The 10,745-nt window shown below is 40.4% G+C and overlaps 1 long non-coding RNA gene across 1 annotated transcript; it reads right to left on the bottom strand.

The window, feature by feature from the left end:
- Positions 1-207: 207 nt before the first annotated feature.
- LOC148702246 (uncharacterized) lies at positions 208-9,094 on the bottom strand. Its single transcript, XR_015969261.2, has 2 exons — positions 7,534-9,094; positions 208-6,809 (listed from the first exon to the last, which is right to left on the bottom strand). It is a non-coding gene; the product is annotated as an uncharacterized LOC148702246 (long non-coding RNA).
- Between the last annotated feature and the right edge of the window lie 1,651 nt (positions 9,095-10,745).

Below are 10,745 nucleotides of genomic sequence, written 5' to 3'. Positions count from 1 at the left end.
AATTGGCTACAAGCCTAATAAGCATTTAAATAAAAATCTCACAAAAGTAATTTAGGAACATCCATCTTTGGTTGGCATGAAATGTCTACCCTAAACTAATGTGGCAGGACACTGCATCTTCCTTAAGCATGGGTGATCTTTTATTAACTTAGTGATCATGAAGAACAGTTGTATAAACGTCATATTTAAAATCACAGAAATTAAATATGAGATAAAAGAGGATATCCATTAAAAACAATAAGTTCATACAACTCCAAGAATATAAAATTAAATACATAAAACCCGTGTCCCTTTGTTAGAGCTGCATCCGGCCCTAGAGAGGAGATCAGCCTTCCATGGAGTCATGGGCGACAGCAGCAGTGGCACAGCAGCGGGCTCCCATTTCTTCTTTTCTTCCTCCCTTCTCTATATCTCTCCTTCCTTCCCTAGCAATTCATTATTTTTTTCTTTTGAGAAGGCATTCCCAAAAAGACCCAAACTTCTCTCCCTCCTCTATTTCTGTGGGATTTGGCCTATGAGCCCGAGCTTGATTCCTGAAGAGGATAAATCTCCTTCTTTTATAGCCTTTGTCGACCCCTGTTATCTCATCACGTCGTGGGAAGATAAGGGCCAAGAAACTGACACGGGCGAGACGCGTAGCAGATTTAATCCGGGCGTTGGGATTATAGTCTGGAAACTGATTTCGTTGAAGAAGTCGGTTGCTCCCTTGGATGCAGAGGATGGCGAAGATGTGGATGTTGAGAGGATCTCGGACGCTGCTAGCTCATGGGATGAGTGGAAGAAATCGCCACTTCTTCAACGCATGGGAGGAGATCTTGGATGCGGCTGGCAGCTGGGAGTTGACCGCGGATGAGATGAAGGCTGGCTTGGGCTTATCCATGGGTGATGGAAAGCTAGATTTGGTTGGGAACAGGGGAGCTGGAATGGATGCGGATGATGGCGTGGATGTTGAGAATATCCTGGTTCTGTTCCTGTGGCTGGGGTCAATCCGAATGCTGGGAAGGCGTTGGATTTGGTTTGGAAGAAGATAAGGATGATAGTTTCGAAGCAGGGGATGGCTGGGAGTTAATCCGGAAGGGGAGTTCTAATCCGTGGATGCTAGAGATCAAGCTGGTTTGGATTTGGAAGAGAAAATATGGAATACATGCTGTGACACAAGTGGATCTCATCCGGAAGTTGGGGAAGATGGAATGAATGAGCTGGCTCTGTTTTGCAAGCTGGGATGTTGGGATCTCTTGCATGCATCACAGGAGGATTGGGCATGGCGGATGGCTGGGAGGCTTGGGATTTGAAGGTTGGCAGTTGAGATATAACGGAGCAGGGGATGCGGAAGGGAGTGATCGAAATATGAAGCTTGGGACTCGGCTTGATTCGAACGGGTGAAGAAATCAGGGGAGAGAACCGTTGGGGTTGACTCGGGAGGTTGACGCTCCGGATGAGGTTGAAGAAGCTGGGAGGTGACGTGTTCTGTTTCCATGAAGTTTGGGAAGAAGATCGAAAGCCATGAAGCTGGGATGCTTAGATTTGCTGGGAAGAGAGCATACGGTTGCTAGGATTTGAAGAAGGGATAAGGATGCAAGCGGCTGGATTGGTTCGGAAGAGATGAAGTTGGGGATCTGGTTGGATGTGGGAGGGTGTTGGATTGGCTCACGAAAAGCTGGAAGGAACCGGATGACTTTGATTTGGATCTACGAAGGGGGGGTGGCTGGACATGAGAGGACTCTGTTTAGTTTGGGAGAGGAGGTTGGAAGCTAGAAACGTGGACACACCATATGAGGATTTAAGCTGATTCGGATTCGGAGTGCTCACAGCTAGGATAACATGGGAGGTTGAAATATGGAATGAAGGAGACTTGTTTATGTGAAGAGATTGACTACGAGTATGTGATGCAGGGGAATTAGGATCAATGGCTGAATCAGAATCTGAGAGGATCTAATTCACGGAATGCATATGATTTGGGTCCAGGGATCATCCCAAATGAGTTTGACTCGACCTGCATAGATTAGGCTCAATTAATAATTAAATCAAACTCAAATTAATTTATTAAAATGCAATGATGAAGGTAACACGTTTTTTAGTTGAATTTTCAAAATATGTGAATTAAAATAATGATAGGTGCTATGAATAAAGATATTAATTCATGCATTATTTAGCACTTATCACACCACCCAACCTACATTTTGCTAGTCCTCAAGCAAAATAAAAACTAACTCACTTTCGCAGGAATCGCGATTGCATTTACCGTATGCAATAAGGCTTTAAACCCCTAGGTGGCCCTAGTGGACGAGTTTTGTCTCGTGAGGGTTTCCAGCTTAGATACCCACAAACTGCTGTCGTTACCTAAAGAATTTATTTTACTATTTTATAAAATCTAATTTCAAATGCATAAGTGCTAAAAATTTTAAAAGCACACAAAGTTTTAATTACTAAGTCAGCCCAAATCCTAGGTCAGTATGCAATTTAAGTTGAAGTCATTAAGTTTCTGTTAGAGAGTTGTAAGACTTTTTATACTCGGGTGCTCGGTGAAATCTGGACCATACACAAGCTAAGGCTTTAGATTCCCCAAAATACTGCTAAAGCTAGTAGTTTCCAAGAATTGGTCAGATAAGACCTAATCACTGATTCAAAATCATCCTATCTTGCAGGATTTCGAGAGTTGTGGATGTTTACTTTAATACCTCATGGGCTTTATCTGTAATATTCCAGTTTACTCGAAATTTTTTACGATCGCTTTCAAACTATCATCTTTTTCAAGGTCAATATTACTTTCTCTTTCTTTTTTTTATTTTGTATTTATAAATAAATTATGCACTTTTACTCTTGTAATGATTCCTCCGTCTAGCGAGCATTCAGTCAACACTCCCACACCAGATGGCATAAGGTGTTAGGCATCAAGACTTCCCTACGGACCTATGCTCGGGCTCCTCATACAAGCCCGCTGACCTTTGACAATAGGTAGCCCTTTTCAATGTACCTGACTAAATTCACTTTTTTTTTCTTTTTCTTTTTTTTTACAGTAAATCAGATAGGTATGATTCATCAGGACTCAAGGTTGCTACCAGACTTAACAATATAATGTTGAACCTAACCCTTAGAAGTGCAGGCCATGTGTGTTTGTGAAATTCCAAAATAAAAATTATCTTACAACTCGCTAAAAGAATTTTTAATAAAAAGAACTCAAATTGACTTACTGTTGACTAGTCATTGGGCTTTCTAGATTTTATATACTTTGTGTGTTTATCATTTCAGCACTAAGGCATAAAGATTAGATTTTTTTTTTTGTGAAATTTACTCAAAAATGCGAAAATGCGAAAAATTTCTTCAAAAATTCGAATTCTATACCCCCCAACCTAGATCAGACATTGTCCTCAATATTTTTTTTTAATATTATATTATTATTTTTTTATTTTTTATTATTATTTTTTTTGTATATTTTTTAATTGTGGATGAAGATATGATGCATATGAAGGATAGAAGCATTTTACCTTAGTTGCATCAGTAATATGAGGAATCCTGCAATAAAAGTAATAAAAAAAACAAAAATAACCTACAAAAATTGGGTTGCCTCCCAACAAGCGCTAAGTTTAACGTCTTCAGCCAGACGTAGCGCATCCTTATCAAATCATATCGGGTTCATGCCGAGTTCTCCAAGGAAGAAAATTTGTGGGAAACTAATTATCGGGCACAGAGTTGACTGCTGCTATGGTCTTTTCTATATCAAAGTCAAAATGGGCCAAGCATGTTTTCAAAGGGTCATCTGCCAAAATATAGGGAAGGGCTTCTTCTAAAAGATCATCCATTTTATCTATTAGGAAGCACTCAACTTCCTTTGCGGGTTGATCAGAGGCACGAAATATATTTAACTTGACCTTCATATTCCCAAAGGATATATTCATCACCCCAGTTCTACAATTTATACTCGCATTGGCTGTAGCTAAAAAGGGCCACCCAAGGATCACGGGGATTTGTTTCTTAGGATTAGGCTCATGTTCCATATCAAGGACGATAAAATCTACTGGAAAATAGAATTTGTCTACCTTGACAAGAATATCTTCAATTATCCCACGTGGTGTTTTTACAGATCGATCAGCCAATTGAAGGGATACCGAGGTTGGTTTTAACTCACCTAACCCAAGTTTCTCATAAACTGAGTAAGGTAAAAGGTTGACACTTGCTCCTAGATCTAAGAGTGCTCGATCAATGAAATTATTTTCTAAGAAATAGGAGATGGTGGGAGCACCAGGATCTTTGAATTTCGGAGGGGTATTGTGTTGGAGAATAGAACTCACTTGCTCAGTTAGGAAGATCTTTTTAGGCACATGTGTCCTAGGAGGAAAATTTGAGAAATTTGGCATAGGAGGGAACTTGTCTAATAGCATCAAGAAGCGGGAGGTTGATTTTGACTTGTTTGAAAACCTCCATCATCTCCTCTAGTGAAGTTCCTTTCTTGCCAAAGGGAGAGGGTGAATTAAGAGCTTCAGGAAATGGAACTTTTAGAATGTGAGTTTTGGCAGAAGGTGGACTAGCTGAAGAAGAAGAAGAAGGTTTTAGATTTTCATTTGACACATTTCTACCCTCTTCTTCACCTTCCTTATTGTTATCCTCCCCAATCTTATTGTCTACTACACGTCCACTCCTTAGGGTAGTCAAAGCATTGGCTTGTTCATGATGAATTGTATTTACTTGATTTTCTTGAGCCATGTATTGTCCCTTAAGATTACTTAGTGGTTGGCTTGGAAGTTTTCCTTCCTCTCGCTTGTTTAATGCATTAGCTAGTTGCCCCATTTGGGATTCTAGCTTGGCGATGGATTGCATGTGAGAGTGCACCAATTGTGTAATGGTTTCCAAACCTTGAAGGACGGTCAACACTTTCTCCTCAAAGGCTGTGTTTCTATGGGGTGGAGGAGGAGTGTATTGAAATTGAGTCGAAGGACGGTAGGGATTAACATTCTGAAATTGTTGAAAGTTTTGGAAATAAGGTTGGAAGTATAGGGAGTCTGCTGCTTCCAAGAGAAATTCGGATGGTTACGCCATCTCGGGTTGTAAGTGGTAGAATATGCATCATTACCGGGTTGGGATTGCGTTTGGGCAGCATTTACTTATTCTTGCACAAATTCAGAAAATTGTGCTGCCGAAGGGCACTCAAAACAGTATGAGACGGACTAGAACAGAGAGCACACACTTGTGCTTGGGGAAAGTTTGGAAGCTGTTCTCTAGACATTAGCTGGTCCAATTTGCGGGACAGTGCATCTACTTTGTCGGATAGACCTATGGACTGGCTAACTTCATATATAGTCCCTTTTCTTTGAGAATTCGGGGTGCTCGACGAGCGGAGGAGGCATGGTGGAGGGAATTTTCATTGAGGTTTTCAAACAACTGCCATGCCTCATGCTCACTCTTAAGCATAAAAGTTTCCCCACAAGAAGCATCAATCATTTGACGATTTCGTTCAGACAACCCATCATAAAAGTATTGCACTAGTTGTCATTTGGGTATTTGATGATGCGGGCATTTTCGGAGTAAGTCTCTAAATTTTTTCCAAGTTTCATGAAATTCTTCTCCGTCAGATTGGGAGAAGCTCGTGATAGCACGCCTAAATTGATTCGTTCTTCCTATGGAAAAATATTTTTTTAAAAATTCATGTTGCATTTGGGCCCATGAAAGAATGGAATTAGCTTCTAATGAATGGAGCCATTGTTTTGCTCTATCCTTAAGAGAAAAAGGAAACAGCCTAAGTTTCAGAGCATCATCAGTGAAGTTCTGAATTTTGACAGTAGTGCAGATCTCAAGGAACTCATCCAAATGTTTGTATGGGTCTTCATTGTTGAGTCCATAAAAAGAGGGAAGCATTTGGATGACACTAGACTTAATCTCAAACTGTACAGCGGCAGTGGTATCAGGTAGTCGAATACAAGATGGAGAGGTATAAATGGAAGGAGTGAAGTACTCCTTTAACAGCTTGGGTTGTTCTTCAGCCATCTCGATAGGTGGAGCAGATCCTATGGTTCTATAGGTGCGGATTTCAGCTCGAAGGGCCCTAATAGAACGCTCTATCTCAGAATCAAAAGGTACTAATTCAGAAGATCTGGACCGACACCCTAGCATACACTAATATTTTTCTAATCAGTCAAGTGCGGTAAATCATGCATTAAAAGAAAAACACATCAATTCCTTATGTTTACCCTAAAATCACTAGACAGCTCCTAACTGGTTTGAAGAGGGCATCTAAGCCTCCAATCTGGTCTAATGAACTGAGTTGACCAGGTAAGCTCCCAGGTAAGTGGGGGGGTCACGATTCGTTCGCAAAGGTCCCACTTAAAAATCACTTGCCTCGAACAGATGAACTGTCTCCCTTAAAGGGACAAAGATTGCCTAGACATCAGCTGAGCCACAGAGCGAAATTGGTGTAACTTTCGGTGATCTTCGTCCTATTGAGCTCGAATGTCCCTAGGAGCCAACGTCTAATTGATTTTAATTAAAGTGATAGCTATGTGTGAATTGGTTCACCTAATTTGGGCAAGAATCTGGTGATGAAATCCAGTTCTTATCTTGTTGGGGTGATTGCCCTTACTATGTGCGGATTAATTGGTGTATGTGTATCAAGCATGCATTCACACTTTTACTGAACTTAAAATCAAACAATCACCACAAAATTTCAAGCAAACTGGGAATCAATTTAAATAAGAAAGGTTTAGAGGTTACCAACGGGAATTTTCCCAGCAAATTTTTTTTTATTTTTAGGCAAACCTCTACAGCATTCCTTTTTCAGCAGTTTCCTTTTTGATCGTCCCAGATTTCCTCTTTCATTTCTGATCAAATAATGCAAAAATTAGTAAGAGAGAAAAAAAATAAGGAAAGTAACAAAAATAAAAGATAATTTTATTTTATTTTAGATATATATATATTATTTTATTTTTTTTTTGAAAGTTTTTTTTATATGAAAAGAAAAACAACTATGCTAGCAATCCCCGGCAACGGCGCCAAAAATTGATAGTCAACTTTAAAGACCACGCAATAGCACGTATCTAGCAGGATAGTGATTACGGGTATCGATCCATAGGGATTGGGGTACAGTTGTTTTCTTAAAAATATTTGAAAAATGAAATTTGTGAAGACAATTAAAGTAAGCAATTTTAAAAAATAAATGCAATTAAAATGATATCAGTTTGGGGAAACCTAGGGCAAGGAATTCACCACTAACATCGGAACAAGAGTTAATTATATTTTAATTTATTCTTGGATTGACATGCAAATTGGCTACAAGCCTAATAAGCATTTAAATAAAAATCTCACAAAAGTAATTTAGGAATATTCATCTTTGGTTGGCATGAAATGTCTATCCTAAACTAATGTGGCAGGACACTGCATCTTCCCTAAGCATGGGTGATCTTTTATTAACTTAGTGATCATGAAGAACAGTTGTATAAACGTCATATTTAAAATCACAGAAATTAAATATGAGATAAAAGAGGATATCCATTAAAAATAATAAGTTCATACAACTCCAAGAATATAAAATTAAATACATAAAACCTGTATCTCTTTGTTAGGCTGCATCCGGCCCTAGAGAGGAGATCAACCTTCCATGGAGTCGTGGGCGACAGCAGCAGTGGCACAGCAGCGGGCTCCCATTTCTTCTTTTCTTCCTCCCTTCCCTAGATCTCTCCTTCCTTCTCTAGCAATTCATTATTTTTTTCTTCTGAGAAGGCATTCCCAAAAAGACCCAAACTTCTCCCTCCTCTGTTTCTGTGGGATTTGGCCTATGAGCTCCCGAGCTTGATTCTCGAAGAGGAGAAATCTCCTTCTTTTATAGCCTCTGTCGACCCCTGTTATCTCATCACGTCGTGGGAAGATAAGGGCCAAGAAACTGACACGGGCGAGACACGTAGCAGATTTAATCCGGGCGTTGGGATTATAGTCTGGAAACTGATTTCGTTGAAGAAGTCGGTTGCTCCCTTGGATGCAGAGGATGGCGAAGACGTGGATGTTGAGAGGATCTCGGACGCTGCTAGCTCATGGGATGAGTGGAAGAAATCGCCACTTCTTCAACGCGTGGGAGGAGATCTTGGACGCGGCTGGCAGCTGGGAGTTGACTGCGGATGAGATGAAGGCTGGCTTGGGCTTATCCGTGGGTGATGGAAAGCTAGATTCGGTTGGGAACAGGGGAGCTGGAATGGATGCGGATGATGGCGTGGATGTTGAGAATATCCTGGTTCTGTTCCCATGGCTGGGGTCAATCCGAATGCTGGGAAGGCGTTGGATTTGGTTCGGAAGAAGATAAGGATGATAGTTTCGAAGCAGGGGATGGCTGGGAGTTAATCCGGAAGGGGAGTTCTAATCCGTGGATGCTAGAGATCAAGCTGGTTTGGATTTGGAAGAGAAAATATGGAATACATGCTGTGACACAAGTGGATCTCATCCGGAAGTTGGGGAAGATGGAATGAACGAGCTGGCTCTGTTTTGCAAGCTGGGATGTTGGGATCTCTTGCATGCATCACGGGAGGATTGGGCATGGCGGATGGCTGGGAGGCTTGGGATTTGAAGGTTGGCAGTTGAGATATAACGGAGCAGGGGATGCGGAAGGGAGTGATCGAAATATGAAGCTTGGGACTCGGCTTGATTCGAACGGGTGAAGAAATCAGGGGAGAGAACCGTTGGGGTTGACTCGGGAGGTTGACGCTGGGATGAATCCGGATGAGGTTGAAGAAGCTGGGAGGTGACGTGTTCTGTTTCCGTGAAGTTTGGGAAGAAGATCGAAAGCCATGAAGCTGGGATGCTTAGATTTGCTGGGAAGAGAGCATACGGTTGCTAGGATTTGAAGAAGGGATAAGGATGCAAGCGGCTGGATTGGTTCGGAAGAGATGAAGTTGGGGATCTAGTTGGATGTGGGAGGGTGTTGGATTGGCTCACGAAAAGCTGGAAGGAACCGGATGACTTTGATTTGGATCTACGAAGGGGGGGTGGCTGGACATGAGAGGACTCTGTTTAGTTTGGGAGAGGAGGTTGGAAGCTAGAAACGTGGACACACCATATGAGGATTTAAGCTGATTCGGATTCGGAGTGCTCACAGCTAGGATAACATGGGAGGTTGAAATATGGAACGAAGGAGACTTGTTTACGTGAAGAGATTGACTACGAGTATGTGATGCAGGGGAATTGGGATCAATGGCTAAAACAGAATCTGAGAGGATCTAATTCACGGAATGCATGTGATTTGGGTCCAGGGATCATCCCAAATGAGTTTGACTAGACCTGCATAGATTAGGCTCAATTAATAATTAAATCAAACTCGAATTAATTTATTAAAATGCAATGATGGAGGTAACACATTTTTTAGTTGAATTTACAAAATATGCGAATTAAAATAATGATAAGTGCTATGAATAAAGATATTAATTCATGCATTATTTAGCACTTATCACCTTTCTTCAAACTTCTAATTTTCTATAGTCCATGCAAAGATTTGCAAATGTGAGAACCACAGCAGGTATCCAATACCCATGAATTTGAATTTGAAGAACTTAAGGACAAATTGGCATGTAATATAAACATACCTTTTGATGCAACTTTTGCATCCTGCTTTACACTTGCAAGAAAACTCTTGCAATTTCTCTTCCAGTGACCTTCCTTGCTGCAATGGAAATAGGTACTGGGTTTGGAGTTTTTCTTTCCTTTCTTCTTCTTGATCTTGCTACTATTAGGGTTCAACCTTTTCTTAGAACCCTTATTGCCTGATTTCTTCCTTGAGCCCCTATCAACAAGAAGGATCGGACCCTTTTTCTTTTTGATATGGGTCTCAGCTATCTTTAACATATTTAATAGCTTAGGTAGTGAGACGTTCAGCTTGTTCATGTGAAAATTCACAACAAACTGAGAGAATAATTCAGGTAGTGATTGCAGGATCAAATCCTGACTGAGCTCACTGTCCAAAGCAAAACCTAATTGACTTAATCTGGTGATCAAGTCTCTAACCATAAGACAATGGTTTTGCATGGACGTTCCTTCATTCATTCTAGCATGGAATAATTGCTTAGATATCTCATATCTAGCAGTTCTACTCTGCTCTCCATACAACTTCTTTAAATTGAGAAGTATGGATTAAGTGTCCATGCTCTCATGTTGTCTCTGTAGCTCATTGCTCATGGGGGCAAGAATGATACATTTGACAGTTAAACTATCATTTTTCCACATCTTATGTGTAGCTACCTCCTCTTCTGTATCATCATCCCCTAGATCTCCAAGATCAGGGGTTTCAAAAATATAGAAAATTTTCTCCTGAGTAAGTACAATCTTAAGATTCCTCAACCAGTCCACATAGTTTGGACTGGTCAACTTGTTGCATCCAAGATGCCTCTTAGTGATAGTGAAGATGCCATTTAATTCAGAATTAATTCTACATAAATAAAGAACAAAACTAGCATAAGCATACCAATCATGATGACATATATACAATTAGACAAGGACTTTATCTAATTGTTACTCCCACTATTTTATCGAATATCATAGCCCTCTCCTATGATAAACGAGAAAACCTAATTTTTCTTTGTAGGATTGAGATCCTAATTCTTCATAAAAGTCTTGTGGTTACACAACAAATCCTTTTGAGTTCAAAGGTAGGAAACTCTTTCCAATTGCATCGCATGCAATTCTCAACTTTATCCTCTCCTCTTAAAACACTTATAGCCTTGTGGTTGCACAACAAACTATAATGTTTTAGTTAAGTCAAACCCTTCATTTCCATACAG

Source organism: Phoenix dactylifera, chromosome 10, assembly GCF_051530095.1.
Source record: "Phoenix dactylifera cultivar Ajwa chromosome 10, Ajwa_hap1_PhDact_Kaust_v1.1, whole genome shotgun sequence".
In the NCBI taxonomy this organism is placed as follows: Eukaryota; Viridiplantae; Streptophyta; class Magnoliopsida; order Arecales; family Arecaceae; genus Phoenix; species Phoenix dactylifera.
Note: the sequence above shows the minus strand (reverse complement) of the source record. Positions and strands in the feature narration are given on the sequence as shown.